The following is a 12,721-nucleotide window of genomic DNA, read 5'->3' on the forward strand; positions in this document are numbered from 1 at the left end:
GGTGCGCGCAGATGCCTGGACGTCACCGCCTAACGTCAGCGCCCCCAACACACCCCTCCCACTCCCACCACCGCCGCGTGACCGGCCTGGTCCCGGCCCAGCCGCGCACAGTCACAAGACCGGGGGCCGCCTGGGGTTCGCCGGGGTTACGTAAGGGTGCGAGCCGCGGGGGCGGGTCCGGGGTTGCACTTGCTCTTCTGATTGGCCACAAGAGGTGTCGCTCAGTGGCCCCAGCAGTTACGCAATGCGGGGAGGGCTATATTTGGACTTGACCGCACATGGGCCGGGTCCTGACAGGATGGGGGCGGGCGGCTGCAGCGAGCGCGGCGCTCCTACGGGACAGGGTGGGAAGCTCTCCTGGGACTTGAGTGGGCCGACTTTAGCTCTGTGTCCTGCCTCCTCTCATCCGGGGGCAACCTGAGGCGCAGCGGCTGGGGTGAGGGCTCCTGAGGAGGGGCCGCTTCCTTGTCAGCCTCCCCCGGGCAGCGCCGTGCAGCGGGCCAGGCAGGGAGCCGCATGGAAAGAGTCTCCTGGGCTCTGATTTGTGGACAACAGGCTGCCCCATTCCCTCCTCACGGAGCTGGGGTTATAGCCAAGGAGCGCTGAAAGAGACCTGCACACCGTGAGGAAAAGCAGGCTCCAAATCATTAAAACTACTCTTGTGCAGGAGCTGTGCCACTGCTCTGTCTCTAACTGATTTTTCACGTAAAGTACCAACAACAAATCCTAGACCTAACTGCTGTCTTGCAATGATGTTGCCAATCTTTTACCTGTTGCAGGCACAAGGTAGCTGCACGGATTTGTGTGGGTGGGACCTGGCTTTGCACCAGCTGCATGCTTTTGAATGCAAGGCATTCTTCATCAGGCCTGAGGAAAGAAGTGGTCCCAGCACTAATTAAAACCAGTGGGTAAACAGATGAGATTAGAGGGGAGAAATTCTCAGGCATAAGGGACAATTAGCAGAAGAAAAGAAACTTGATTGATGAGAGATCAAGACCTACCAAAAGAGAGGAGGGTTGTTATTACCTATAATATGAAGGAAGAGTTTCAGGGTATAGCACACCATAAAGTCAAAACCAGTGTTCAGTCCTTAGTGGCCAGCCAGTTCACAAATTTTTGCTCCCAAATTTGCCTTTTAAAGGTGTTTGGTAGATTCCCCTTCAGTACCAGGATCTGAGGTTAGAAAGGGAGTGGTTGGTTTGTGAGAAATGTGCTCCTACTAGTATTTGTACCTGACCTTTATTTTTTCAGTAATTTTTATACCATGAATGGGCTGCCTTCTCATAGACTTGTGAAGGTTTTGGTGCACCGCCAGCTCAGAACTTTCAATCAAGAGGTGTACCACTAACACACTAAAAGACACCCCCAAAATGAAGTAGATGTAGCATGCTAGCAATTTGCAGCTATATAATATTCATCATTAAACAAGGAACTCATTTCATTGGATGGCTGAAACTGATTGCAGCAGTGCATGTAGGCCCTGATCCTTAGGGTGCTTTTAGGCTCTCTCTCCTGAGTTCTATTTTTAGCTTGGATTGTACTGGATTAGTTGATGAAATTCACTACTTAGCCTCTAAGGTGCTACCCTACACTGCCTTGCCTTCAAGTTCATTTGAGAGATTACACTCTATAGCTGCACAGCAGAAGGGGAAGGGCAAATGGTCCTAGCTCAACAAAGACTTCATTGCCAACTTAATCTGCGTGTTTTATAATTTATTTCCAAAACTATTTTGTGGGGATATCTGTTGTGCTCATTCATAAGACTGCAGGCATACTCTCTCACTGCTGTTTCAACTAGGTATGATCCCCCTTAAAGCATTAAGAATTCAGGGCTTACAGGATTTAAAACAACTGAAAGATTAAGAGCATAGAGAGATTTGAGACGACAAGTATTTGTGGCCAGTTACTTTAGCTCACTTTTCAAACTCGGATTCTGTTCCTACACCAATGTTAGATTGTCTCTATTGTCTGAGATTGCATTTGTGTTAGTTAAATCAAATAGAAATATTAATCTAAAATTAACCTCTAAGAGAGGTACACAAATAGTTTGATACAACATTATAATTTATTAAGAATGACAGTGTTGTAAAGATGCAAGTTTTCATGATTTTTCACACCAAAAAACAGCATAAATTCAGCAATAAATGTAACTGGATTAACTGTTTCTGCTTTAAATGTCTTGCTGATCCTATTAGCTTCTGGACAGAGGTTGCAGTGAAACAAGATGGAATCTATTTACTTCACTGGAGTGCATTTGCCAGGGGTTCTCAACACCTCTAGCCTGAAACTGAGATGTCAGAGCATCAAGGGGGAAATACACCAATCAAGCACTCTGTTCATCCAAGAAGTAATGGACAATGATCTTGTTTCAGTAATACTCCCTATTGTTTAAAAGGGGATCGCCTCCTGTTTGCACTATCTTTTAAAAGAAAGGAGTGACTCCATCCTGTGTTTTTATTAGAGATGTCTTAACTTAGGGGTGAGTAAAATATGGCCCACAGGCTGGATCCAGCTCACCAAGGGATTCTGTCCGGCCCACGGCAGGTCCCTTCACCCCACCCAGCCCAGCTGCAGAGGGCAGTCCAGGCCATGGCACATGTGGCCAGTCCCGGTGTCCATGGGCACAGAGGTGCCACCTGGTGCAACCCGCTCCATTCCCACACACGTCATGGGCGCACCGGGAGCTGTAATCTGTGGGGCCATAGGATGGGGTGGTGCAGTAGCCAGACTCTGCTTCCTGGAAGCCCCTACTGCTGCCACCAGAGAGAAGGTGTATGCCCCACTGCTACCGTCATCAGACATGGCCCTACTGCCCAGACACCTCAAATCTGTCTGGCACTGGGGGTGCCAGATGAAGCTAGCAGGTGGGTGGGGTCTCCATAGAGACCAGCCTGGGACCTCTGCAGGCAGGGCATGCTCGGCCAGGTGAATGGGATGGGGCCACAGCTGAAAGCAGGACATGTGAGTGGGGGCTGGGGCTGGGGCCAGGATCAGGATTGCAGGGCAGTGACAGTGTGGTGCTAGGGCCCGGGGCAGAGCCACAATCTTCTCCCTGCACATCTCTGCCTGCAGAACCTGTACCCGTTGCAGGAACCTGAGGGCAACAGATCACAGCTCTGTCCTAGGCCCTGACCCTATGCTGTCAACACCCCTGGATCTTGGCTCTGCCCACCCATCCAGCTCCCACACGCTGTTCCCCATCTGCCCTTGGCCCCGTCCCATCCATCTGGTTAAGCACACCCTGCCACATGGTGATTCCCAGGCCAGTCTCCATGGGGACCGTACCTGCCCACTCTGTCTGGAGCAGATGGGCAGAGGCCAGATGGGATCATTTGGTCCTCCTCCCTCACTGCTCAACTGGATCAGATCAGTACTCCCTCCCCCTCCCCCAACACCCCTTGCAACAGCTCACAGAAACTTCTTAAGTGACCCTCCAGCCCAAATTTCTGTCCACCTCTGGCTTAACTCCACCAGGTAGTACAGGGCTGTGAATTTCAAGTGGAGGTGGGCATCTTCCTGCAACTCACAATTAAGTGCTTACAGCCTCAAAAGGGTTGGGGATTACAAAACACCTTGTCCTCAATGTTTTGTATTGACTATTTTAGGCATCTCCAGCTAAGCATGCTGGCTATTATGAATTTAATTGTGAGTTGGTGTTTAGCTTCTAATTAATATGTGCTTGCTCTAACAGCAGCTGGCTGCCTCTTTTCTACTCTCAGCATACTCATTGAGCATGATGCACCAGGTAGACTGTGTCAAAGAGGAAAGGCTCACAATCCCTAATATAGTATCACCTTTACTTTGCAAGGCCAGACAGACTAGATGGCAAATGAAGTGCTCCTACATCAAACCTAGAACAAAGCAGCATGAATACTGGCTTGATATGCTGCTCTTCTCAACAAAAACTTAGGATGGCTTCCTTGGCTTACAAAAGGAGACAAGCTTTCAAACTTCAAGGGATTTTCAGTGAGTCTGAGAAAGAAGCTCAGTACAAATGAGAAGAATCATTTGCATTTCATCTAATTATGTTCATGAATCAGACTACTTGAAAGGCAAGTGGGTTGATATGATCTGTGAAGCAAAGATAAGTTAGCAGAGGGAGGTGTGAGTTACATATAGTTATAAAATTAATGTCTTGGTTAGTTTATGGCTTTTTGTATGTCATTCATTTTTGTTTCTAGGCATGTCTTCTGAAAATACTGTGTGGTTTTCTTTTGAGGGTGAGGACTGTGAGGTGAGAGATGAGTTGATAGTTTTGAGAGAGATGTGCTCCTACTGGAGATAATGTTTCTGTTCTTCATCATTTTTGTGTAAGTTAATTCTGGGGCATACTGGTAGTTTGGTTTCACCCATGTAGTTTACTTGAGGGCATTTGGTGGACTTGATTTAGCATATCACTTGTTAGCATATGTAGGATCCATGGATTCTAATGGTTTTGTTGTGGAGTTGGTTGGGGAAATGGAGATGCAAGTTTTCCATGTGTTATTTTGTCAAGGTCGGGAACTTTTGTTTCTAGTGTTGAGTTTGGTGAAGTTGGAGGATTGTTTAAAGTTCAGAAAGGGAAGGGCAAGTTGAGAAAAATATTTCAAGGTATGATCTTCAAATATAAGCTTTAATTGTTTAATCATCTTTCTTACAGATTCCACTGTGGGATGGTATGTGACAGCAAGGGGTGTACAATCAGTGCAGAGTTAATTTTTTTGGATCAAAGTAGGTTTAAATAGAGTTTTCAGGTGACTCATTCAAAGATGCAGTCCTTTTCCCTGATAGACTGATCTTACTGGATACAGGCAGTTTTTAGATTGGTGAACAATGCAGTGATATCTGAAAATCTGACTATAGATTAAATTATCACGATGTGTTTGAGATGGTTGCTGGTTTTGTAGAGGTACTTGTAGTAGTTTGAGGGTGGAGGATATTGTATGTCTGTTTGTAGGGTGCTATTCTTGATGTTGATCTGGAAATTTTAAGTTTACGTAAAAGTATTCCAGGGAAAAATTGATGGAAGAGTTGGTGGTAATTGTTGAAGTTGCCATGGAAATCAAAGAGGGAATCCAAGTGTTCGGTTCAGACAATTAAAATAACATCTAAATCTAAGCATAGTATTAGTTTGGAGGTACATTTTTCTAAGAACTGTTCTTAAAGTGCCTCATGACAAGATTTTCTTTGGGGGTGGGGTGGATGGCATCAGGCAATTGAGAAGCAAGGTGGAGATGCTGTGGGAGCTAGAGGACTCCAGAGAAAGGTACATTGAGGCCACAGAGAAATGGAGGAAGAGGATTAAATATATCACAAACACTGTATAGGGGCAGTGGAACAAGCATGAAGCAGGCACAGGTGGTAGCCTGGAAACTGATATAGAAAATTACAGCTGTCAATAGTGAAGGCTGTAGGGAGCTCTTGAGTTAGCAAAGGAGGCTCTGGATAAGGCTGTCTGGAACATCCACTTGGAGCAGGATATGCAGTATTCCATATCAGATGTCCTGAACTGCCAGGCATTGATGGAGTCTGTAAACAAGCTCTATCACCAGACTCCCTCCTGTCCCATCAGTTATTTTGTAGAGGTGTAATTAATGTTCTACCTCCACTGGAGAACACTTAGTTCCAGGGCAAACAGCATACAAGTGATAGTGCCCCCAGTTTCAGTTACCCCATACTCCCACAGGGCCAGGGAGAGCTAAATATAGAACCAAACAATAATAATTGTTCCACCACAGTGTCTTTTGTTTGCTTGCTACTTGATTTGTTTTACCTTTTTTTTTTGGTTTGGTACAGACAGGGCCTGGAGCCTCCCATCACTTTTGTGTCTTGGAGAGTCACAGCAATTAGAAGCAGGAGGCAGGGCCCTAGCTCAACCAGTTCCAGGGACAAAACTTGTGCCAGAGCCACTGCCCCAAGATGAGTTAGAACATGGGGGGGGGGGGTCTTGTTTCTTTAGAATGAGCCTCTTCCATGTCTGCTATATGGGAACCACAATCTGAAAACCAGGAAATAAAAAGTTAAGGTACATGCCCAACCCTACATGTAGAGAAGGCAGAGAGGTTGGAGGAGTGGGGGCAGGTTGGGAGGTTGGGGAGCGATTGGGTGTTCCAGACTATGGAGTTTTCACTGCACAAGGTGACTAGAGAAGGTAGGGCCTGAAAATGTATGTACAAATTACATGGCGTGCAGTTCCAAATGCATATGTCAAATCTAGAAAGTTTTGACAGCACAGGTAAAATAGCTAGGGCAGTGGTTCTCACCTTTCTTAGGCTTGAGGCACCCCTTGGAAAATGCAAGCTCTTAGTTCTAATTTTTTGATTATGAAAAAATAATCAAATTATTCTCTTGTTGCAAAGAATTCAGGAAGGCCACAGCAGGTCAGAATGTTTTTAACACTATGGATCCCTATTTGAAAACTCTGTGCTTATCTTGTGAATCATGTTTGCACACCTAACAGTGCTAATATTGTGTGGCACCCTTGAAAGGATCTCAAGGCACCTCAGGATGTGACGGCACTTGGATGAGAATCGCTGAGTTAGGGGCATCAAAGGATTGTGCCACTAACTGACAAACCAGCTAAGCCCCTATTCTCAACACAGTTATGCTGAGAAAAGAAAGCATCTGCTACTTCAACTCATGTAGTCTGAGGAGACTGAATAAGGCAGGATACATTTGCACCTTATAGACTAACCAACATGTATGTGTGTGTGTGTGTGTGTGTGTGTTATATGTATCCCCTATACATAGCTATATAGAGGGTGTATGTATAATATAAACATACCATATATATGCATATGCATATATGTGGGGGGGGGTGTATGTATGTATATACATATATATAATCACAGACTTTCATGGGCTAAAGATCAGAGGTGAAATAACCCTGCCAGCAGAAACAATACATTCTGTCAGCATCTCCACCAGAGGGCTCTGCTAACAGCTGGGCTAGATAGCTGTACTAAGCTGACATAGTTTAGTAATGTAAGTAAAGTCAATAGTAAAGATGCGTGCCCCTCCATTAAGCTGATGCCTATAATATGCATCAGCAGCAGCAAAGGACAGCAATGGGCACTTTTATGCACTAAGGGCTTGTTGAAATGAGAAAGGATAGTGGGTCTCCAGCACCCAGGGTCCAATGTCTACATTTGCAGCCCCCCTGCACCCCTGGGAATGATCCGAGCAGGGTGTGGAGCCCCCACTCCCGTCCCATGGCACTTCCCCAGGGTAATTAACATTGCGGCGCACCGTATGCAGGGGGAGGGGTGGCACCTGGAATTGCCGTCTGGAACAGGTGAAGAAAACTACAACCCACTGAGCAGGTGCATGGACCACACACCAAACGCGGGAGGTGCTGCAGCCTCTCCAGCCGGTGCCCCCCGCTGTCAGTATGCCACTAGAAAGGGGGTGCTGGAAACTGGTAGGGCAGAGTCTGATGGGAGAAGGAGTAAAGCAGTGACTCTCAACCCTGGGATTTCAAGGGTGCCACACAGTGTTAGTACTGTTAGGTGTACAAACATGTTTCACAAGATAGACCCAGAGATTTAAAATAGAAATCCATAGTGTTAAAAACATTCTGACTAACCTGTTGCAATCTTCTGAGTTCCTTGGAGCAGAATTTTTAGATAGTCAAAAAACCAGTGAAAATGAAGAGCTGGCATTTTCTGAGGGGTGCCTTGATTCTATTGAGAGGTGCCTTAAGACTGAAAATGTTGAGAGCCATGGGAGGGAGGGACACAACAATCTTCACTCTTGTTTAAAGTTATTGTAACCACCATTTAAAGTCAGTGATTTTGATTCACTCAGCCTGTTAGCAACTCCACCCTACAAATATTTCAATGCACAACCCTAATCTGTACCCACTATAACAAATGTAAAGGAGAAGGCAAGGTAGAGCATTTCACAAAAGCAGCAGCTGGTATTTTTAATTCTTGTATGTGAAAGAGCTGACAACTATTCAAATGTAGCAAAAGTGTTCAAACTTTCTGTTGAGACCCGAGGAAGAATGTTTTGTATTCAAAAGCTTGTCTTTATCCCAACTACACAGTTGGTCCAATAAAAGATATCACACTAACAAACCCTTGCCTCTTGCAAACTCTAACACTCCTTCATCCAAGGTTAAGGTAGGAGCAGTTTTGCTGCATTTGAATCATTCTCAGATCGTTCACACACAAGAGGTGGATATACCAGCTGCTGCCCTTTTGAGAATGTTCCCTTTTGAAAGGTGTGACAGGGTGCTTACCTGTCACTTTAAGAGGAGATGAGGCTGTAACAATGGCTCAGGTGTTGATCAGGAGTCAGGAGCAAGGAGCTGGGCTATCAGCATATAAACTCAGGGCCTGAGCTGGTCAGGCAGTCTAGCTCTGAGAGACACAGAGAAAACAGCTCCTAGGGAACAGCTGAGTTGCAGTAAGCAGTACTGGGCCGGGGTGGAGAAGGTTCCAGCAGGCCCAGGAGTAGAGCCAGAGCCTGGGAACAGGGCAGAGAGGATCAGAGGCCTAGGAGTAAAATTAGGACCCTGGAAAAAGGTGTAGATAGGTCAAAGGAGCCCAGAAATGGATGGTCCTCTGGTCTCCTTTGCCTAGGACAAGTGCAAAGTCCTGCACTTGAGACAGAACAATCCCATGAACCAGTAGAGGCTAGGGACCAACTGGTTAAGCAGCAGCTTTGTAGAAAAGGACCTGGGGGTCATGAGACTTCTTTTGGTCCAATCCTCCAATTTCTCTAGGTTTCTCTGAATCCTAGCTGTACCCTCCAGCATATCTACTAATCCCCCCAGCTTGGTGTCATCCTTAAACTTGCTGGGGGTGTACTCCATCCCAATTTCCAAATCATTGATGAAGATATTGAACAAAACTGGCCCCAGGACCAACCCTAGGGCACTCCACTTGATACCGGCTGCCAACTGGACATTGAACCATTGATTAATACCCTTTGAGCCTGATGATCCAGCCAGTTTTCTACCCACCTTACAGTCCATTTATCCAACTTGCACTTCCTTAGTTTGTTTATGAGAATGTTGTGGGAGACCATGTCAAAAGCTTAGCTTGCTGGCCATGAAAGTACATATGAAAATTTAAATGACTAAATTACAATAAGAGTTTCATCTTGCACAAAAATGTAGGATCGTGACTGGGGCCATTCGAAATGAAGCAGTCCTAGCTAATTTAGTCTCCCATGCTAGTTGTAAGTATACCTGATGTTTTACTATGCCAAACCATTCATAAATAACCTCCCTATATAATATGACTGCATCTTCCTTATTGATACATCCTTCCCTGTTTAAGTCATATTTCGCAGAATCGGCATTCAGTGTCTGGGGTTTTGTGATGTTTCCATAGACTATTACCAGTTCAGAATATTTTGGGTTCTGCCATAGTATTAAAACAACTCCCTAAAACAGTGTCTTATGGTTGATGTCCCAAGGCGTCCCATTCAATCAAGCCCCATCCCAGTTGATTAAATTGTAACCTCCGGTCCGATCAAGAGCTTGCAAAAGCAAGTTTCACAACTGGATAACCCAAAACAGGATCCAAGCGGCTAACAGTTATGACCTAACCAAAATATGATGACCTCTTCTTATCTGCTTTGTGCAGACTTTATACAACTAAGAGTATAAGAAAAGGAGCTGCTGGAAATGTGTTCTCAGAGAGTGAAATAACAGCAATATTGTAACCTGCATCCAGCTAATAACCCTCAGCAACGGATCCACAACCCTGAAGGCTGTAGAGATTGAAACCGCTTCCCACTTGTATCAGTCAGAGGCACTATTGCAGCTAAAATACATTGGACTTTATTGATAGCTCATTTATTTGAATATTTGGAAGGAGTCTTGTTTTAAAACTCATTTACGGTGTATTTATTAAAGCCCTTCTGCCATTCATTGAACAAGGTGTCATGTCAATCCTTAATTGCACTAGGTTTGAATCCTGTTCTTAACTGTAACATGCCAAGTCAAGGGATTCATAGATTCATAGACAGTAGGGCTGAAAGGGACCTCGGAAGATCATCTAGTCCAGCCCCCTGCCCCAGGGGCAGGAAGTCAGCAGGGAACATAGGATCCCAGCAAGATAAATATCCAGATTACTTTTGAAGGCATTCAGAGTAGGTACTTGAACTACCTCTGGTGGCAATCTGTTCTAAACCTTGGGGGCTCAGACAGTAAAGAAGTTCTTCCTTATGTCCAGCATGAAATGGTCATGGAGGAGTTTATGACCTTTTGACCTTGTCATCCCTTGGGGCGCTCTGGTGAACAGACGTTCCCCCAGATCCTGGTAAGCACCCTTGATGAACTTGTATGTGGCCGCCAGATCACCCCTGAGCCTGTGCTTTTCCAGGCTGAAGAATCCCATGGCTCTCAGACTCTCTTCATAAGGTCTGTTTTCCTGACCTCTAATCATGCGTGTGGCTCTCCTCTGCACCCTCTCAAGCTTCTCCACATCCTTTTTGAATTGTGGAGCCCAAAACTGGACGCAGTACTCCAGCTGCGGCCTCACCAAGGCCGAGTGCAACAGGAGGATGACATCCTGGGATTTACTTGAGAAGCTTCTGTGGATACAAGCAAGTGTTTTGCTTGCTTTACTAGCAGCAGCATCACATTGCAGGCTCATGTTCATCTTGTGGTCAATCATGACCCCCAAGTCCCTTTCATCCGTAGTGCTAGCCAGTGTAGCACTGCCGAGCCTATAAGGATGCTGCAGGTTTTTCTTCCCGTGGTGGAGAACCTTGCTTTTTCAGTGTTAAACACCATCAGGTTCTCGTCTGCCCATTTCCTGAGCCTGTCAAGGTCAGCCTGGATCACCCTCCTGTCTTCAAGTGTGGACGCTTTACCCCAGAGTTTAGTGTCATCAGCAAACTTGGCCAGTCCGCTTCTGATACCAACATCCACATCATTTTTTAAGATGTTAAATAGTATAGGCCCAAGGACAGAGCCCTGGGGACCCCACTGGTCATAGGGCACCACGACAATTGACTTCCATCAGCCACCACCCTCTGGGTCTGACCACGGAGCCAATTCCCCAGCCAGCGGATCATGGTGTGGCCAAAGCCACAGTTAGCCAGTTTTACTAAGAGGTGATCATGGGATACCAGATCGAAGGCTTTTTTTAAAGTCAAGATATACAACATCAATCTCTTCTCCTTTGTCCAGGTGATAGGTCACCTGGTCGTAGAAGGAAATTAGATTGGTCAAGACCTACCCGCAACAAGTCCATGCTGGCTATCCCTCAGGATGTTGCCATTGGCCAGCCTGTTAAGAATGACCTCTTCATAGTTTCATAGTAGGTGGTAAAGTCTGTAGTGTCTTGTACAAAACTTGCTCTGTGGGTGACGAGCGGTTTTAGGATTGATTCAACGAAACCTGATATTTCCTCAGTTAGGGTCCCATGGTTGGAAATACAGACTTTACCACCTACTACAAAGATGTACAAGAAGATCCTACTCCCCTTTTCACCAAAATCAACAATACCATCAAATCATTTCCATCAAGATTACAAGAAAAACTACAGACCTTCATCCCCCCAATACCTAACCCGGGGACTTTTTACATGCTCCCTAAAATCCACAAACAAGGGAACCCTGGCAGACCTATCATATCCAACCATGGGACCCTAACTGAGGAAATATCAGGTTTCGTTGAATCAATCCTAAAACCGCTCGTCACCCACAGAGCAAGTTTTGTACAAGACACTACAGACTTTCTGTGGAAACTTAAAAACATAGACCACCTTCCCAGCAACACACTCCTAGCCACCATGGACGTTACCAGCCTATACACCAACATCCCACACCAGGATGGCATCCATGCCTGCCTTACATATCTACAGGAACAAGATTACAACTCAGATTACAGACCCAAAGATATTACTGACTTTATACACTTCATCCTCACACACAACAATTTCACTTTTAATAATCAACACTTCCTCCAGATGATGGGAACAGCTATGGGCACTAAAATGGCCCCACAGTATGCCAACCTTTTTATGAGCCACCTGGAAGAAGACTTCCTCAAGAACTGCACCATCAAACCCTTGCTATACTTAAGATATATCAATGACATCTTCATAATTTGGACTGAAAACCTGCAATCTCTGATTGAGTTACATCAGAAATTCAACAATCACCATCCATGCATCCAACTTGCTCTAGAATACTCCAGGACCAGCATCTTCTTTTTAGACATGATGATCAGTATCCAGAATGATAAAATACAGACCATGTTATACAAGAAACCCACAGACCAACATACATATCTGCACAGAACCAGCAATCACCCAAAACACACTAAAAAAGCTGTGATGGACAGCCAAGCCCTCAGATACCACTGCATTTGCACTGAAGAGAACACCCGGGATTGCCACCTCACCAATCTTAAAAAGGCTTTCACCCAACAAGGACACTCCTCCAGAGAGATAGATCGCACGTTTGAAAGAACCACCCGGATACCACGTGAAGAACTGCTGCAGTACAGAACCCCCCCCACACACAAATCGCACACCGCTGGTTATGACATATCACCCCGCCCTTGAACCTGTACGGAAAATCCTCAAACAGTTGCAACCCGTACTAGAAAGAGACCCTATTCTTAAAAAGATCTTCCCAGAGCCACCCATCCTAGCCTTCAAACAAGCACCGAACCTCGCCAACCTCATCACCAGAAGCAAACTTCCTCAAGCCCAGAACACACCAAAAGGATCCAGACCATGCCATGACAAGAAATGCAAAACCTGCCAACACATCT

At 45.6% G+C, this 12,721-nt stretch overlaps 1 long non-coding RNA gene across 1 annotated transcript; it reads left to right on the forward strand.

Annotated features, from left to right (window-relative positions):
• The first annotated feature begins 224 nt into the window (after positions 1 to 224).
• LOC112547974 lies at positions 225 to 9,811 on the forward strand. Its single transcript, XR_003091772.1, has 3 exons — positions 225 to 786; positions 2,196 to 2,347; positions 9,576 to 9,811. It is a non-coding gene; the product is annotated as an uncharacterized LOC112547974 (long non-coding RNA).
• Positions 9,812 to 12,721: the final 2,910 nt, after the last annotated feature.

This window comes from Alligator sinensis, unplaced genomic scaffold, assembly GCF_000455745.1.
Source record: "Alligator sinensis unplaced genomic scaffold, ASM45574v1 scaffold1229_1, whole genome shotgun sequence".
Lineage (NCBI taxonomy): Eukaryota > Metazoa > Chordata > Crocodylia > Alligatoridae > Alligator > Alligator sinensis.